The following is a 15,585-nucleotide window of genomic DNA, read 5'->3' as shown; positions in this document are numbered from 1 at the left end:
ATATCATCAAACAAGGGAAGAAGCAAAAGAATATAATCTGACATTCAAACAAATACTTATAAATAGCTACTTGATTTTAGAATAAATCAATTCATTTTGAAACAAACTTAATTATTTGAAAAAAAAACAAGATTAGCTACTGTTGAGACACATTCCCTACACATTCAGTCAGCAAATATGGGCTTGATAGTTACAGTTACAAATTCTGAAGATTAACACATGGCCAACCACAATGGTGTTTCTCGTGCTGAATGTTAATAGAGGATATATCCAAGTTATTCAGACTGAATTTATGGCATCAATCAGCTTACTACGCCAAAAATTTATCCACTTCACAAAAGGGAAATCTATGAAAATGGCACCAAAGGCTAAGGACATCAACATTCTTCAATGTTGGGTATCTTTAAAACCCCCAGACATCACGTTTTGCTTAGAGTAGTCCCCGCTCTTGAGCAAGGATGGAGGAAACGCTCCTCCAAGTATTTAACAATACAACCAATACATTTACAGATAAAACGGGTAGAGAAAAACTGAAAAACTCTAAAATCATTTTTTAAAAAGTGGCAAGGGATGGTGGTGAAAAAGGTACAAAAGCCTGCTAAACTATCATCAGAAAATACGGAATACCTGTCTATTTTAATTGAGAGAACGAAATACCTGGTAAACCAACGTTTCGTTCTATAAGCTCGCATCCAGACTTCTCACTAAACATCCAGTTTATTTTCACGCCCCACTTCTTTTACAGAAAAAAATACTTTATTTGTAGGCCCATTTTAGACCGCGGTTTTTCCTACTACCTACAGCGGATATCATACGCCCTCATTGCCGTCGACTACCTCGCCATCGGCGGGGAAAAATTATTTCAATATAGCCGCAGATGAACACACTTACCAGACATCCATCAGCAGTTGGACAGCCGTTAAGTCCGGATCGCGTGAGCAATTGTTTTAATATTTAAGATTTATCTAAAACGCGCACAACCTTTCGACGTCATCCTCCGCTCCCATCTTTAAGCACGCGCACCCTCAGCAACAGCGCCTCCAATGATTGACATGCCTTCCCGTCAATCACTAACCTAAACTTTGAGTGACATTCAAATTAACCAATACACTTTTACAATATCGTCACCGATACCGCCCATTAGCAAGTTAATTAGCAAATCAGTCCTTTGCCTTCATGGACCTTAAATAAAATGCCAGCCACAGTAACCAATGGAAATTAAAAACATGGGAAATTCTACAGCTGCGAGAGGCACGCGGCAGGTCTGACAGCATCTATGGAAATGAATAAACAGTTGACGTTTCAGGCCGAGACCGTTCTTCGGCACTGGAAAGGAAGGGGGAAGACTCTAGAATAAAGTGTGTGGGGGGGCGGGGGGAGAGAGAAGGAGGCTAGCTAGATGATAGCACAAACCAGGAGGGTAGGAAAAGGACTGGAGATAAAAGGAATCTGATAGGAGAGGAGAGTGGACCACAGGGAAAAAGAGGAGGAAGGGACCCAGGGGGAGGTGATAGGAAGATGAGAAGTGGTAAGAGGCCAGAGTGAGGAATTGAAGAGGGGATGGAGGGGGAAACGCCTTTTTTTAAAAACCGGACGGAGGCTACCTAGACGGAATACAAGGCGTTGCTCCTCCACCCTGATGTCGGAATGGGAATCGAAATTAAAATGTTTGGCCACCGGGAAAGCTCCGCTTTCAGCGGATGGAGCAGAGGCGCCCTACGAATTACAAATACTGATGCGTGTCTGACTAAACAATGGCACTAGAACCACATATGAGGAACCAATCACAGGCAAGATGGGGCACAACATATTTCTAAAACGTTGACGAAACTCTGATTTCTGTGGCAACACCTGAGGCGGGAAGTGGTGACGTAAAATAAATGACTTCTCACACAACCACTCATGATGTGCACTTCAAACTGACAGTCACTCAAGAGACGCTTATGTGTCATCCCAACTGTCCAGTTTCAATTAGAGTTTCAGGTTATTTTGGATCTTATTGTAAAGTCAACATTGGTCTCTGATGTACTATGCACTGGATGCAAATCCATAATAAAGAAATAAAGAACTGTTTAAATTTTATCCGATTCTCATCTCAGCACAATAATGAATTGAATTGACTTTATTTCTTACATCCTTCACATACGTGAGTAAAAATATTTACGTTACATCTGTCTAAATGGAGAATGTGCAATCATAGTAATTTATAATAAATGGAACAGTCAATGTAACATAAAAATACAATTAGAAACATAGAAAATAGGTGCAGGAGTAGGCCATTTAGCCCTTCAAGCCTGCACCACCATTCAGTACGATCATGGCTGATCATCCAACTCAGAACCCTGTACCAGCCTTCCCTCCATACCTCCTGATCCCTTTAGCCACAAGGGCCATATCTAACTCCCTCTTAAATATAGCCAATGAACTGGCCTCAACTGTTTCCTGTGGCAGAGAATTCCACAGATTCACCACTCTCTGTGTGAAGAAGTTTTTCCTAATCTCGGTCCTAAAAGGCTTCCCCTTTATCCTCAAACTGTGACCCCTCGTTCTGGACTTCCCCAACATCGGGAACGATCTTCCTGCATCTAGCCTGTCCTATCCCTTTAGCATTTTATACGTTTCAATCAGATCCCCCCTCAATCTTCTAAATTCCAACGAGTATAAGCTAGTCGATCCAGTCTTTCATCATATGAAAGTCCTGCCATCCCAGGAATCAATCTGGTGAACCTTCTTTGTACTCCCTCTATGGCAAGAATGTCTTTCCTCAGATTAGGGGACCAAAACTGCACACAATACTCCAAGTGTGGTCTCACCAAGGCCTTGTACAACTGCAGTAGTACCTCCCTGCTCCTGTACTCAAATCCTCTCGCTATGAATGCCAGCATACCATTCGCCTTTTTCACCGCCTGCTGTACCTGCATGCCCACTTTCAATGACTGGTGTATAATGACACCCAGGTCTCGTTGCACCTCCCCTTTTCCTAATCGGCCACCATTCAGATAATAATCTGTTTTCCTGTTTTTGCCAGCAAAGTGGATAACTTCACATTTATCCACATTAAATTGCATCTGCCATGAATCTGCCTACTCACCTACCCTATCCAAGTCACCCTGCATCCTCTTAGCATCCTCCTCACAGCTAACACTGCCGCCCAGCTTCGTGTCAGTCACAAACTTGGAGATGCTGCATTTTAATTCCCTCATCTAAGTCATTAATACATATTGTAAACAACTGGGGTCCCAGCACTGAGCCTTGCAGTACCCCACTAGTCACTGCCTGCCATTCTGAAAAGGTCCCGTTTATTCCCACTCTTTGTTTCCTGTCTGCCAACCAATTCTCTATCCACATCAATACCTTACCCCCAATACCGTGTGCTTTAAGTTTGCACACTAATCTCCTGTGTGGGACCTTGTCAAAAGCCTTTTGAAAATCCAAATATACCACATCCACTGGTTCTCCCCTATCCACTCTACTAGTTACATCCTCAAAAAATTCTATGAGATTCGTCAGACATGATTTTCCTTTCACAAATCCATGCAGACTTTGTCCGATGATTTCACCGCTTTCCAAATGTGCTGTTATCACATCTTTGATAACTGACTCTAGCAGTTTCCCCACCACCGATGTCAGGCTAACCGGTCTATAATTCCCCAGTTTCTCTCTCCCTCCTTTTTTAAAAAGTGGGGTTACATTAGCCACCCTCCAATCCTCAGGAACTAATCCAGAATCTAAAGAGTTTTGAAAAATTATCACTAATGCATCCACTATTTCTTGGGCTACTTCCTTAAGCACTCTGCGATGCAGACCATCTGGCCCTGGGGATTTATCCGCCTTTAATCCCTTCAATTTACCTAACACCACTTCCCTACGAACATGTATTTCCCTCAGTTCCTCCATCTCACTGGACCCTCTGTCCCCTACTATTTCTGGAAGATTATTTATGTCCTCCTTAGTGAAGACAGAACCAAAGTAGTTATTCAATTGGTCTGCCATGTCCTTGCTCCCCATAATCAATTCACCTGTTTCTGTCTGTAGGGGACCTACATTTGTCTCAACCAATCTTTTTCTTTTCATATATCTATAAAAGCTTTAACAGTCAGTTTTTATGTTCCCTGCCAGTTTTCTCTCATAATATTTTTCCCCTTCCTAATTAAGCCCTTTGACCTCCTCTGCTAGGCTCTGAATTTCTCCCAGTCCTCAGGTGAGCCACTTTTTCTGGCTAATTTGTATGCTTCTTCTTTGGAATTGATACTATCCCTAATTTCCCTTGTCAGCCATGGGTGCACTACCTTCCGTGATTTATTCTTTTACCAAACTGGGATGAACAATTGTTGTAGTTCATCCATGCAATCTTTAAATGCTTACCATTGCATATCCACTGTCAACCCTTTAAGTGTCATTTGCCAGTCTATCTTAGCTAATTCACATCTCATACCTTCAAAGTTACCCTTCTTTAAGTTCAGAACCTTTGTTTCTGAATTAACTATGTCACTCTCCATTTTAATGAAGAATTCCACCATATTATGGTCACTCTTACCCAAGGGGCCTCTCACAACAAGATTGCTAATTAACCCTTCCTCATTGCTCAATACCCAGTCTAGAATAGCCTGCTGGTCCTGGCTTTTATACTGCAGTACCATTTCCCAGATGGTAGCAGCTGAACTAGATTGTGGTTAGGGTGACTTGTGTCCCCAATGATCCTTTTACACACCTGTCTTTGTATATATCCTGAAGAGTGGGAAGTTCACATCTACAGATGCACTGGACTGTCCGCACTACTCTCTGCAGAGTCCTGCGATTGAGGGAAGTACAGTTCCCATACCAGGCAGTGATGCAGCCAGTCAGGATGCTCTCAATTGTGTCCCTGTAGAAAGTTCTTAGGATTTGGGAGCCCATGCCAAACTCCCTCAACCATCTGAGGTGAAAGAGGTGCTGTTGTGCCTTTTTCACCACACAGCTGGTGTGTACAGACCACATGAGGTCCTCAGTGATGTGGATGCTGAGGAACTCGAAGCTGTTTACCCTCTCAAACCTCAGATCCATTGATGTCAATAGGGGTTAGCCCATCTCCATTCCTCCTGTAGTCCACAACCAGCTCCTTTGTTTTTGCGACATTGAGGGAGAGGTTGTTTTCTTGACACCACTGTGTCAGAGATGACTTCTTCCCTGTAGGCCACCTCGTTATTGTCTGAGATTGGGCCAATCAGTGTAGTATCATCAGCAAATTTAATGAGCAGATTAGAGCTGTGGGTGGCGACAGTCATGGGTATACAGGGAGTAAAGGAGGGGGCGTAGTACACAGTCCTGAGGGGCTCCTGTGTCGAGAGTCAGAGGGGAGAAGGAGCACACTCATACCACCTGCCGGCAATCTGACAGGAAGTTCAGGATCCAGCTGCACAAGGCAGGGCAAGGCCGAGGTCTCAGCTTCCTGTCGAACCCGAAGGGAATTATGGTGTTGAATGCTGTACTGTAATCCAAGAACAGCATTCTCACATAAGCATCCTTCTTCTCCAGATGTGCAAGGACAGTATGTAGAGCAGTGGCTATTGCATCATCTGTCGATCGGTTGTGTCGGTAGGTGAATTGTAGGGGGTCCAGTGTGGGTGGTAGCAAGCTGCAGATGTAATCCTTGACCAGCCTCAAAGCATTTGCTTATTATTGAGGTGAGTGCGACAGGATGCCAGTCATTCAGGCATGTTACCTTGGTCGTTTTTGATACAGGGACAATGGTGGATAATTTGAAGCAGGAGGGCACTCTACACTGGGAGAAGAAGAAGAAAGCCTTTAACTCTGAGTGGAGTCATCGGGACGCTGTCATGATGGTGTTTTTTTAGCACGCTTCCTTATTTTTACGAGACCGAGTTGCTAGCTCGACGCTCAACCCAGCACGGATAGAAAGCTGGATTCCGGCTGGATTCAAACTCTGGAGCCTTCGCTCTGAAGTCCAGCACACTGGGAGAGGGAAAGATTAAAAATGTCAGTAAACACACCTGCCAGCTGTGCTGCGCACATCCCGAGTACTGTACTCGCCCTGCGATGCCGTCTGGTCCTGCAGCCTTGTGACTGTCCACTCGTTGGAAACATCTGCATACCTCAGCCTCAGAGATGACCAGGTTGCAGGTTGTAGCGGTGGCTTTCCTCGGAGGCTCAGAGTTAGTGACATCAAACCAAGCGTAAAAGTGATTGAGCTTATCTGAAGAGAGGCCGTGATGTTAGCCGCACAACGTTTGTTTTTGAAGTCTGCGATGGTATGCAGCCCTCACCACAAGTCATGTGTGCTATTCGTTGTGAATCTTGACTCAATCTTGTCCCTGTGTTGTTGTTTCGCAGCTTTGATAGCCTTGCACAGATCATATCTGCTTTTCTTGAGCTCCAGTTGATCTCCAACGATGTAAGCTCGATGTTGCGTGGTAAGTGCTGCTCGCATGGAACTATTGATCCAGGGTTTCTGGTTCGGGAAGACCCTGACCAACTTCTGGGGGACAACATCATTGATGCACTTCCAGATGAAGCATGTGACTCTATCTGTGAACTCAGAGACATCCTCATCATGGAAGACATTCCAGTCGACATTATCGAAGCAGTCCTGCAGCATGGAGACAAATTGGTTGGACCAACAGTAGATGGTTTTAACTACGGCCACCTCTTGTTTCACCTTCTGGCTGTACGTTGGCAAAAGCAGGATCGAAGAGTGATCTGATTTTCCAAAAGCTAGGCAAAGGAGAGCTTTGTAAGCATTGCGGAAGGGAGTGTAACAGTGGTCAAGTATCTTATCTCCACGAGTGCTCACCTGGATGTGCTGACAAAACTTCAGAGAGACCTTCGTCATTGACGCTCGATTAAAGTCACTGGCAATGATGAAGGCAGCGTCTGAGTGTGCAGTCTCCAGCGTGTTGATGGTCTCGTACAGTTCCTTGAGAGCCAGGTCAATGTCAGCCTGTGGCAGAATGTACACCGCTGTGATGATAACAGCTGTGAACTCCCTAGGTGGCCAGTAGGGTCTGCACAGCAGCACCAGGTATTCCAGGTCTGGGGAACAAAAGGATTTAAGGGCATGCACATTCTGGGGGTTGCACCAAACATTGTTGACCATGAAGCAATACAGGATATGATTAATGATTTGAATTACATTGTATTGATTTCACTGAAAAATAGGGTAGGCTTTAGAAATTGGAAATGCTGAAAACGTCATGTTGACTCAACTGTACACAGGACTACATTGGGTCAGGTTTGTGGTCATCGGTTTCAGGTCTTACACAGCGCGGAAACAGGCCCTTCTACCCACTGAGTCCACACCGACCATCAAGCAGACATTTACACCGAGCTCACACAAATCCCTGTTTATCTTCACAGATTTTCATCGATGCCAAATTCACAGTGGCCGATTAACCACCAATCCTGCACATCGTTGGGATGAAGGAGAGAACTGAAGCAGAAGTCATATAGATAGTAACAAAAAAAAAGGGGGGTGATTACTTTATACTGGGGGAGTCAACAGAAAACAAATAAGATATATCAAAAACACATCAAACTAGGATACCTCTTCATAAATATATTAATTCTCACTTCCATGCCACCCTCTTAGAAATAAAACCTATTATGGGGGGGAGGGGGCTTACAGGTTGAGCATGCACAAGGGGAAGAATGAAACACAGTCAATATTTCAGGCCCATGAACATTTCTATGTCTGAATGATTAACAAAAGAATCAAAAATATTTGTCCTGCGCTCATGGGCTACCAGCCTATCCATCAGAAAGTATATTGTTTAGCTCCAATTAACCTCTGTTCAGACTCAATGTTTCTGAAGCTCTGAAATAAAAACAGAAAACACCACACAGCTAAGAAAAGTTTCAATTTCAAGGTCACAATATTGTCAGAAAATATAGAAGAGGTTTGAGCCAAAAGCAGAACAGGAAAGACAATTTAGCAGTAAACAACATTTTACTCGTAAATTACAAAATAACAGGCCACAAAGAGCCACAAAACAAGAGAGAACAAATACTTAAAACAACAAGGTAACTGAAGGCTAGGAGCAACTAGTTGAGAATGGCTGGTTTGATGAGTGAACAAAGAATGTGGAGAGAGTTGGGTTTAAATAGGCTGCAGGTGATGCATTGGAAATGAGTAGCAGGTGACTCCTGTTAGTTAGGTAGAGACTGGGAGGTGCCTGTCTGTGCAGACCTGACAATTTTTTTGTGTCCAGTTTTAGAGAGTCACACATCTTATAGCAGAGAAGTTCAGTTACCCCACCCTTTCCGGTCTAGTTCAGTTTGATTGTCCTGAAGAATCAGGTAAATGAGTCAGAGTACAGCACAGTAGAGACCCTTCAGTCCACAACATTGTGCTGACCTTTTAACCTACTCTAAGATCAAGCTAACCCTTCCTTCCCCCATAGCCCTCCATTTTTCTATCATCCATGTACCTATCTAAGAGTTTCTTAAAGGCCCCTAACATATCTGCATCTACCATCACTCCTGGCAGCATGTTCCACACACCACCACACTCTATGTAAAAAAAACTTACCACTGACATCCCTCCTATACTTACCTCAAATCATCTTAAAGTCATGCTCCCTCATAACAGCCATAACATCATAGTTTCATGTTCTGACTCATGCTCTAAGTTCATCACCCTTGATCCTGATACTTTTTGCATTAAAATAGACACACTTCAACCCATTCCCACTGACTGTAACTTTTGCCCTGCCAACTGTCTATCCTTCCTCACGGTCTGTCTACGTGCTGCATCTACCTGTACACCAACTGCTCCATCCTCTGACCTATCACTGGTTGCCATCCCCCTGCCAAACTAGTTTAAACCCTCCCCAACAGTTCTAGCAAATCCACCCACAAGGGTATTAGTCCCCCTCAAATTCTTTTTATTGGCCCTCACGAAGTGCCTAATGACCCTGCAATCTCAGGCGCACAGATCCCATATCTTGGTTCCTCGTGTAATATGTGGAAGAGAATCAACAGATATGTATTTTGAAAAGTAAGGAAACATCAGAAACACAAAGAACAATTTTTTTCATTGTGACTAAAATTTGGAAATAAAATTAGCTAGTTACCCCAGAACTCCCCCTCCCCCAGGACTTTTCATGTCTTTCTTAGGATATCTTAAAGTGATCTACACTCAAAGGAATACTTTTGAAATACAATTGCTGTTGTAATGCAGGAAACGAGATTGCTAAATTAAGCATAGCAAGATCCCACCAGCAGCAATGTCATTGTGACAAGACATGCTGAATTTTTGCAATGTTGAATGAAGCATAAATATTTTTCTGGACACCAAGATGCAATTCCCTGTTCCTTTTTCCAAAATAACACTATGGGATATTTTGCGCCCACTTCAGATAGCGCAGGACTACTTCAATGGTCAGGCAGGACTGTTGTTCTCTATGTTCTAGAGTGGAATCTGAACCCACTGCTTTCTGATTCACAGCCATTCACACTGTGGAGGAACACCTGATCATTAATTTCTATTGAAATTTAAAAAAGAATTAAAATACAGATCTGGAGGGGAAAAAAAAATCAAAACATTAAAATTATTTTAAGGATTGACAAATTGACAGATACCAAATTCAAATCACATGACCCATTAAGTGGAATTTATCTGACTAAATGATGAAGGAATGTTTCTATTACGACATTTGTGCTCGAGGACATTACTGTGCTATGACATAACTAATGAGTTGATTCACAAACTGAGCATAAAGCTTAGTTGATTCTGGAATGTTGGTTGAACATTTCACATTGTGTTCCTGCTAATAAATCACACCTACACAACTGATGATAAGATTGTATTTGTGACTATGAGTACTCGCAGTGTTAGGAAATCTATGAGGTGAAAATAAGAGACGAGGGGAGATGTGGAAGAAAGAGGGTGGTGGTAATATGGGGGTGGTAGTAATAACAAAGAAATTCCTATATCGCAGGTGTTGGGGTGAGGTAAAGCAGGGAAATGAATGGGCATGGAATACGGTAAGGCTCACTACGTATACACTGCACTCACTGACAGTGAGTTTAGGAATAGAATGAGGTGGAGGATAAATGCGTGGCTGAGGGATTGGAGCAGAGGGCAGGGACTCAGATTTCTGGATTATTGGGACCCCTTTTGGGGCAGGTGTGACCTGTACAAAAAGGAAGGGTTGCACTTGAATGCCAGGGGAAAAATATCCTGGCAGGGAGGTTTGCAAAGGCTATTGGGGAGAGTTTAAACTAGAATTGCGGGGGGGGGGGTGGGTGGGAACCGAACTGAAGAGACAGAAGAAGGGGTGGTTAGCTCACAAACAGAGAAAGCTTGGAGACAGTGCGAGAGGGAGGATAGGCAGCTGACAGAGAAGGGATGCACTCAGACTGATGGTTTGAGATGTGTCTATTTTAATGCAAGAAGCATCATGAACAAAGCAGATGAGCTTAGAGCGTGGATCAGTACTTGGAGCTATGATGTTGTGGCCATGACAGGGACTTGGATGGCTCAGAGGCAGGAATGGTTACTTTGAGTGCTAGGCTTTAGATGTTTCAGAAAGGATGGGGAGGAAGGCAAAAGAGGTGGGGGCGTGGCACTGTTGATCAGAGATAGTGTCACGGCTGCAGAAAAGGAGGAACTCATGGAGGGATTGTCTACGGAGTCTCTGCAGTTGGAAGTTAGAAACAGGAAGGGGTCAATAACACTACTGGGTGTTTTTTTTATATAGACCACCCAATAGTAACAGGGACATCAAGGAGCAGACAGGGAGACAGATTCTGGAAAGGTGTAATAACAACAGGGTTGTCGTGGTGGGAGATTTTAATTTCCCAAATATTGATTAGCATCTCCCTAGAGCAGGGGGTTCAGATGGGGTGGAGTTTGTTAGGTGTGTTCAGGAAGGTTTCTTGACACAATGTGTAGATTAGCCTACAAGAGGAGAGGCTGTACTTGATCTGGTATTGGGAAATGAACCTGTACAAGTGTCAGATCTCTCAGTGGGAGAGCATTTTGGAGATAGTGATCACAATTCTATCTCCTTTACCATAGCATTGGAGAGGGACAGGAACAAGACAAGTTAGGAAAGTGTTTAATTGGAAGTAAGGGGAAATATGAGGCTATCAGGCAGGAACTTGGAAGCATAAATTGGAAACAGATGTTCTCAGGGAAATGTACAGAAGAAATGTGGCAAATGTTCAGGGGATATTTGCGTGGTGTTCTGCATAGGTACATTCCAATGAGACAGGGAAAAGATGGTAGGGTACAGGAACAATGGTGTACAAAGGCTGTTGTAAATCTAGTCAAGAAGAAAAGAAAAGCTTACGAAAGGTTAAAAAAAAGGTAATGATAGAGATCTAGTAGATTATAAAACTAGCAGGAAGGAGTTTAAGAATGAAATTAGGAGAGCCAGAAGGGGCCATGAGAAGGCCTTGGCGGAGAGGATTAAGGAAAACCCCAAGGCATTCTACAAGTATGTGAAGAGCAAGAGGATAAGACGTGAGAGAATAGGACCAGTCAAGTGTGACAGTGGAATAGTGTGTATGGAACCAGAGGAGATAGCAGAGGTACTTAATGAGTACTTTGCTTCAGTATTCACTACGGAAAAGGATCTTGGCAATTGTAGGGATGACTTACAGTGGACTGAAAAGCTTGAGCATGTGGATATTAAGGAAGAGGATGTGCTAGAGTAGGGGTCGCCAACCCGGCAATCGTGATCGACCGGTCGATCTTTGAAACTTTCCCAGTCGATCCCGAAAAAAATCAAAAGTAAATACACAAATACTGTTCTTAATGTGAGCATTATAAAAATAAGTAATACTAATTAGGATAATGGTAATATAGCAATACTTTTGCTACAAAGCTGTTTGTAAAGAGAGATTGTTTCCGGTTTGCCGCGGTTTAGTTCCGTTCTTTCTGCCCAGTGTGCATGTGTGTAGCTCCTCGCCATGCACCGCGTTTTCAGCGTAGCTTGTGCTGCATCAAAGTGACCAATTAGATTAGATACGCAGTGGTCCCCAACCACCGGGCCGCGAAGAATGCAGCGGAACAGCGGTAGTCGGAACGCACCCAGCACATCTTTAAGAAAAAAGCCAAAATAAACAAGCTAATTAATTAGGTGCTGGGTGAATAATGAAGGGAATGGAGGGATATGGATGATACACAGGAGGGGAACATTTAGTATAAATTGGCATCAAGATTGGCACAACATGTCGGCTCAATGGCCTGTCCAATGTTACACTGTTCTATATTATATTTCACTTGACAATGATACCATGATTTGCCATTTCAGTTTGCCATGACATCCAGCAAGCAAAGAAAAGAATCTGCATTTATGTAATTGAGGTGGAACTTGAACAGATGTCGGCAAAGTGATGTCAGATGTCAACAAAGTGTTATTAACAGTGCTATCAAGCAGTACTTACTTGATGCCGAGTTTGGGTTTTGCCTTTAAAATATAGGCTAACAAACTTAATTCCAGAGTGAGGTAAGAGTGAGCGCACTTGACATCGGAGCAGCATTTGACCAAGTGTAGCATCAAGGAGCATTAGTAAAACTGAGGTCAGAGGGCAACAAAGAGAAAACAATCCTGTGGTTATGGTTGTCAGATGTCAATCACTGCAGGAGATCCTCAGAGGAACCAACCATTTTCAGTTGCTTCAACCTTCCATCATAAGGTTGGAAAATGGGGATGTTAACTGAAGATTGCACAATACTCAGTTCCATGCACTGCTTCTCACTAGTGAATCAATCCATGTAACAGGACATAACAAGATATAAACCACATTCAGACATGGACTGATAAGTGAAATTCAGAGTATCACAGCATGGAAAACTGGCCCATACCGACCAAGATGGCTATCCAAACTAATTCCCATCTATCTGCCTCTGTTTGGCCCACATCCTCCTAACAATATCGAAGATTGTTTAATGTCATTACCTGCACACAAGCGCAAGGGGAACAAAATACAGTAATTGATACTCCAGATCCAATGCAGCACGAAAAAACACGAAAGAACATAATAATGATAAAAACGTAATAAATATAAATACACAAGATAGCTTATATACATAGATTGATTGTATATCCATAGGGTGGTGCCAGTGATGCATTATCCATCAGCATCTTTTAAATATTCTTAATGTACCTGCCTAACCACTTCCTCTAGTGGCTCAATGAGTATATGGACCACCCTCTGGGTGAAAAAGTTCTTACGAGATCTCACCTTAAACCCATGGTCTCTAGCTCTGTATTCTCCAACCCTGGGAAAAAGACTGACTGCAATCACCCTCTCAATGCCCCTCATGATTTTATACACCTCTATAAAGGTCACCTCTCAGTCTCCTATGGTCCCAATGAATAAGGTCCTACCTGCCGCAAAAGTGCACAGGCAATGACAAGACAGTGTCTAACCACCTACCCTTGACAGTCAGTGTGGTGATCACGACTAACCAGAAACTCAAGCGGACCAGCCTGATTCTGAAGCTACAAGAGCACGTCAGAAGTAAGGAGGCAGAAAAACACTGCAGATGCCGGGACCCAGAGCAAAATCCAAGCCACTGGAGAATTCAGCAGGTCAGGCAGCATCCGTACGTGGAAATGGCCAGTCAACATCATGGGTTGAGACCATGGATCTGGAAGTCAGAAGTTGTGTATCCTGAGGGCTCAAGGACTTCCCACCAGTCACAAGTTAGGAATGTGATGGAACATTCTCCACTTGCCTGAGCGTGGCTCCAACAACACTTGAGAGGTCTGACACCAACCAGGACAAAGTAGTCACTCAATCGGCACCCCATCCCATCTCCCCCATATATTGACTGCAGAGTGCACCATCTGTAGAACCCACCACAGTCACTCACCTGGGCTACTCTAACAGCCCCCTCCCAAAACCCCTACCTCTCCTGCCCAGAAGGACATGGGCAGCAGGTGCAAGGAAAACACCACAGGTTCCCCTCTGAGTCTTACACTGCCCCACATTAGAAATATATCATTGGTTCTTTATCATTGCTGAGTTTAAAATCTCGGTATTCCGTCCCTGGAGCACTGTCACTAAGAGCATTGCAGCTCAACGCCAACTTCTGACAGGTAATTAGGGATGGGCAATAGCTGATGATGTTACCACCAATATGCAAATCTGAATAGATTACATAAAGTGATTGAGAGGGGACTTGTGATATTCAGCAGAATCACAATCAGAATCAGCTCTAATATCACTGGCATATGTTATGAAGTTTGTTTTGTGGCAGCACTACTGTACAATACAGATAAAAAAAAACTACAAATTACAATTTTATATATATTATTAGATAAGTTGTGTAAGAGAGCAAAAATAGTGAGATAGTGTTCGTGAGTTGGTTCACTGTCTGTTCAGAAATCTGATGGCGGAGGGGAAGAAGCTGTTCCCAAAATATTGACTATGCATCTTCAGGCTCCTGTACCTCCTCTCTGATGGTAGTAATGAGAAGAGGGCACGTCCTGGGTGATGGGGGTCCTTAATGACCTTAATGTTGGATGCCACCTTCTTGAGGCATTGCCTTTGTCCTTGATGTTGCCCATGATGGAGCTGGCTGAATTTACAACTCTCTGCAGCTTCTTCCAATCCTGTGCAGTGGCCCCTCCATACCAGACAGTGATGCAACCAGTTAGAATACTCTCCACAGTACATCTGTAGAAGTTTGTTAAGAGTCAAGGTAACAATTACTTTAAAAGCAATCAGCTGGAAAAATAAAAGACAAATGAAAATTGAACCAGAGGTCCAGCCACATCTGTAGGGAGGCAAGAAAAAAAATCTGAAATTGTTCAATTTAGTAGTCCCCAGAGCTTCAACATAGCCCAATCAATGATGGGGTGTTGTTTCTCGAGGTTGCTTTGGGCAATGTAGAAGTCCTAAATCGTTGAGGTCAGAGTGGGGGTGCCGCAAGGAATTTAAAGCGACTGGAACTCGTGGGTCATCCTTGTGGGCTGAATGGATGTGTTCAATAGAATAAGTTTTCCCACTTTACCATTTCTGCCCTTGAACCAAAACATTTTCTGTTCATTCCAACATGGACGCTGTTTGACCAGCGGAATATTTCCAGCATATTCTGTGTTTGCATAATCTGAATTTATTTACAACATTTTAATTCTGTGCTACTTTTATTTGAATACACTAGGTACATTGATAGCCACCTCTTCTACAAGAATGTCCCTGGGTAGAGAACCGATTCCATCCTCATTTTGTTCGCAAGATGGAAAACACACAAAAATCATTCTGAAAACCCTACCCAACAGTACTGTAACACACATCAACAGCACGTAAGAATAATTACTAATAGTGAAGAGAGAAAGAGAGAGAAGAAACTGGGTCTACGGTTCGTAGGTAAGAATGTAGGTACATACGTCAGAGTTTTTAATTTAATAACACTCTGGAGCTTGATCGTATATAGGCATGTCCATAAGTTGGGCGTTCGTTGCTCGGGAACGGCCTGGCACTCTTTATCTCTCCAGCTTCCATAACAAAGCACACGAAGCCTTTAACATTGCCGATCCCTCCCACCTGCCTCCTGCGGGAGCTCATCTACGTCCGGACGGCGCCAGCAAGCGGATATCCCGCCCCTACTGGTTGAAGGCCGCGCTTAGC

The 15,585-nt window shown here is 43.4% G+C and overlaps 1 protein-coding gene across 8 annotated transcripts in view; it reads right to left on the bottom strand.

The window, feature by feature from the left end:
• rnf41 (ring finger protein 41) overlaps positions 1-15,509 on the bottom strand; it is a 43,604-nt gene extending 28,095 nt beyond the window's left edge. For 4 of the 8 annotated variants that reach the window (XM_063037855.1, XM_063037861.1, XM_063037854.1 and 1 more), the window contains exon 1: positions 892-1,028. The gene's annotated coding sequence lies outside the window, so the exon portion shown is untranslated. Of the gene's footprint in view, positions 1-891; positions 1,029-15,344 lie in introns of those variants that run through there. The other 4 variants (XM_063037858.1, XM_063037862.1, XM_063037857.1 and 1 more) reach the window with 3 other exon arrangements.
• Positions 15,510-15,585: the final 76 nt, after the last annotated feature.

This window comes from Mobula hypostoma, chromosome X1 (assembly GCF_963921235.1).
Source record: "Mobula hypostoma chromosome X1, sMobHyp1.1, whole genome shotgun sequence".
In the NCBI taxonomy this organism is placed as follows: Eukaryota; Metazoa; Chordata; class Chondrichthyes; order Myliobatiformes; family Myliobatidae; genus Mobula; species Mobula hypostoma.
Note: the sequence above shows the minus strand (reverse complement) of the source record. Positions and strands in the feature narration are given on the sequence as shown.